This window comes from Haliaeetus leucocephalus, unplaced genomic scaffold (assembly GCF_000737465.1).
Source record: "Haliaeetus leucocephalus isolate CR32 unplaced genomic scaffold, Haliaeetus_leucocephalus-4.0 Scaffold858, whole genome shotgun sequence".
Lineage (NCBI taxonomy): Eukaryota > Metazoa > Chordata > Aves > Accipitriformes > Accipitridae > Haliaeetus > Haliaeetus leucocephalus.
In genome coordinates this window covers 4,173,423-4,177,687 of record NW_010973294.1, presented here as the reverse complement: position 1 = coordinate 4,177,687, position 4,265 = coordinate 4,173,423, and positions in this window count along the sequence as shown.

Genomic DNA, 4,265 nt, shown 5'->3' with positions numbered 1-4,265 from the left:
ATAAAATTGTAAATGTAGAGGAGCTGTGAATGTAGGAAAAAAAGTTCTTTATAAAATGCAGTCTCGCAAGGTTCAAGTCCAACCTGTTGAAAGGGAGTTCAGGATTTCTTTGCAACTCTCACATGTGCTGTTTCTGTTCGTGCTCCAGTTCTGAGCATTCAGAGGGTCAAAAAGAATAGCCTGAAAGCCATCGTGTGTCAAGAACTGCTGTCTGTGCTTGAGAAACAAAAGCATCTGAACATCAGGTGGAACGAGAAGGTCAGGTACACCACCAGAGGTTAACTGCAGTTCACCTCTCTGGCTCGGTGCTCACTGGGAAACCTTTTCACTTTTTCTTGGTAGGATGAAGGTCCACACGTTTCTTACAGGGAGTACTCTGGCTTGTTGCAGCACAGGGAGAGAGCAGGGCATGTTTGTGGCTGGCAGCAGGGCTCTACCCCCTGGGTTTTGTTACTTATTTTATTTTTTCCTCCTTGCTAGCCTCTTTGTAACAAAAATATTTTGAAGAAACCTTCTGACTGGAGGTTTGCCTCGGTAACCAGAGGAGTATATGTCCCCCCCTCTTTTGAGGCCTTTTAGATCCTTGCACAAGCTTTGGGGAGGGCAGAAGGACCCCAGCTCTCCCTGGTGAGGGCTCTCTGCTCCCACTCGGGGTTTAGGGGGAAAGAGTGGCTTTTGGTACTTCTTTCTCCAAGCAGAAATGGAGGCAGGTGAGAGGGGTATGGATATGGCGCTCTCGCTGAAATGCGCTTACAGTAAGTACCCAAGATCAATTTTGAGCCTGTTTTCAAGGTAAGAGTGTAGGAATATAGTTTCTAAGACAGTAAATTAGTGCTGCTTTTCCTCTGCTTGGAGTGCAGCAGGATGCTCAAGGCAGCAGAGATTAAGCACTAAACCATGCATTAGTGCTGACAGACAAAAGTCTATAGAATAACTGTGTAGAATAACCAAATAAGAGGATTTTTTTTTGCCCCCATAAGGAATGCAATCTAACTCTTCAAATCGGTTAGGAGAGCAAAGTGTTTGTGTGTGTATGGGATGTTAAAAAACACATACAGTCTGACTCAGTGCAAGTTTGTAGTGCAGTAAAATAGCACTTGGGAAATTATTTCTTTCTAGCTTTAATGTCCATCCAGTACCAGACGAGTGCTGAACTGTTAAAGACTGTTACATCCACGCTTCATGTAAGGTATTTTAGATTACTTTGATGATAATTTGACTGATTTGCATCACTGCATTTTGCCACTGTATTACAGCAAGAAGTGCTGTGATAGTGCCAGCCTCTGTGTCATTATTTAAAGGGAATTGTAAAGGAAAGAAATTATCTGCTCTTCAATATTCCTTGGAGGCAGGGGAGGTTGGCAGAGTGCTAGTATTACAGGAGGTCCAAACCTATTGTAGCAGTAGCATGTGTATGTAATGATGCTGTTAAATTGTCACTACAAGCTACAAAAAAAATCCAAGAGTCATGAGGCCAAATGAAGAATAATTTATACTGTGTATATCACAGCATTCTGTACACTAAAATTTTACTATATTTGGCTTATTGTTGCTTACAGAAATACTGCTGTCTTACTCTTTAGTCCTCTTTTCCTCCCTAAAGTTAAAGAGTAGCTTTAGAAGCATTTTGAGATCTTGCTGATGCTGTTCCTGTAAAAGGAACTCTATGGGGGAAATACCGGTGAATTTACTTTTACCTTCAGGAAAGTAGTCAGATTTTGTTCAGTGTCCAAGCATGCAAGATGTGGAAGCTGAAATATGACATAAAAGTTACAATATTTACTGTTTTAATGTTTACTTCCAATATAATGAACTTACTGGTAAAAAGAAACAATTTATCAAAGGTCTCTGCTGAGCTTTGAAAGCACATGAAGCACCAAAAGTGGAAAAATATCCTTGTTCATGGCTGTTGCTCTCTGTAACCAACAAGTACAAAAGGTCTTTTTTTATTTTTATTTTTTTAAATACAACTTGAAGTCAGAATACACTCTGCTGGGTTGTGATAAATGTTTGCCCTCAGCTTTCCACTCAGACAGAACAGGTGAGGTTCCCCAGGACTGTGAATCAGTCAATCTGTTAAGCCTAAAATACATCTACGAGTATTTTTACTTCATTGTTAGTAATATCAACCAACAAACACTTCATGGGGGACAGCTTCATTCATGATGTGAGTTTCTGTAAAATGTACTCTGCTTTATGTTGTAGAAAAAAAGTTAACATGGTCTGAGACATAGTTAAATTTCTGGACATCTCATGCCCAGAGTTTTAATACCCTTTGGGGATTCGAGTAGTATTTTGCATATGCTATATTAGGCTACAAAGAAGTTATGTTGCTACTGTAAAGTAAATACTCATAGAGGTTTGGTCTTTTACCAATTTTAAGCCACAAAATAAGCTGTAGGAAAAAATGCAGATTTTTTTTTTTTTTTGGAGGTTAACTAATATTTGGACTAAATGCAATAAATACATACTGTTTTACACTTTCCACTATGCTCTTGCACTCCTAATCTTTTAGGTTTATCTTAATTAAATCCAATATTAAACAAAGCCCATCAGTTTCTTTTTCTGGTGCATGGTATGAAGAGAAGCAATGGAACATACAGTTAAAACAAGCGTGTTACAAAGCTGAAGCCTAATTGCGGATTCAAGGGGACCAGAGCAGAGCATCAGCAGGGCTGAGCAACCGTCTCTTCATGGTAGGACAGTTACTGTTGTGCCCTCCTCTGAAGGAGGGCCCGTTAGTGTTATGGTAAAAAATCACTGTTCCATGAAGTTTTAATGTACGGTTTTAGAAAATCTTCCCCAAGTGTAGTGGTTCTGAAATAACATCTGGGTCTATATGTGCAACTCAGGGGTTACATAAACAAATTAATGTTACACCACAGTGACCGTGGTAACATTTAGAAGAGGGAAACCCCATAAATAGCAGAAGAAAAAAATTACTTGCAGTAACTCATTGAACAAATCAGTAGAAAATTGGGTCATTCTCACTTGGTTTACTCTCTCTGCTTTCATATGCCTCATATTCACCGTTTGCTTTAACTGTGCTCCCCTCACACGCAAATCCTCCTCCAAATACCAAGGAAGGAGGGTAATCTTAACACATAGTGTGAGCTAATTTACCACTGCTGGTATAGCCTTTCCAACACAGGTATCTTAGTATTCCTGCCACTGGAATACCTTGGTGCGGTCCAGAGTACTTAAATAAAGTTGCTTTTCGGTGGCGAGGAAGTTTTAGATTTCTGTATGAAAACAGAACAGAGATATTTTTTGCAAGTGTATGGTGCAGTGGCGAAGGACTAAATGCTCTAAAACAAGGCTTGAAATCAATTCAGACCCTCTCCTGTTCCAGCTGTCAGACGGTACAGCTGTCAAGCGGTCCAGCCTGCTCCATCAGGGCAGAGTATTATCCGGACACACGCTGGGGAAGTACTTGTAAGAGTGATGCTGTGTTGATTCAGTTAAGTCAAGTCCCCCAAAAGCCCAAAATAATTCACACCAAAAAAAAACCCCTGCGTGTTACTCGGGCGGCTGCAGAAGTCATCGCTAGCTGAAAGGAAGCAAGAGGAATGGCTAAAACCAGCTGGAATGATTGACTCTAGTGAGGCTGGAGATCTACCCAAGCAGTGAAAATCCTAGCTGCATCCGTGCAGGGAGGAGGCAGGAGAAAAGGCCAAGTCTGCAAACAAGGCTTGTCCGCCTCAGGGTTTGGTTTCCACCTCTACTCAGCGTGGTCCTGTGGTGTCCCTTAAAGACGCCTGAGGCTTTGGTAGTGCCTGAGGGATGCTGCTGCGAGCAGGGCTGTTGCCTGGGGCAGGGGTGGGGAGGGCAGCAGCCCCCCTGGGAGCCCTGACAACTCTGGGCTCTGCTCAAGGGTTTCCCTGCACAGGGGAATTCCCCGGCCGGGCTGCCACACAGCTCTGCAAAGCACCCTCTGCAATGTCCCTGCAGCCTAAGAGTCAGCCCCGGATTTCTCCATATAAAGGCCCAAGGATCAGTGTCTTTTTAGCACGTCATGACAGGGGTGTCCAGGTGTCGGGGAGCATGGTTTTGCCATCAGCCCCTTGTGCACCCTTCCTCAAGTCTCATGCAAATGTGTTTTCTGAGCTCTTCCTTTTGGCACATCTCAGAGGTCTTGGCCTGTCACCTCAAGACGTTCCAAAACTGGAGCGAGTTTCAAAGCGCTTCCCAGCAGCATGGGCTTCACTGAAAACCCAAAATGTCACTCCGGTTTTCTGGGCTCTCAGGCCGGTGAGGGAAAAAAA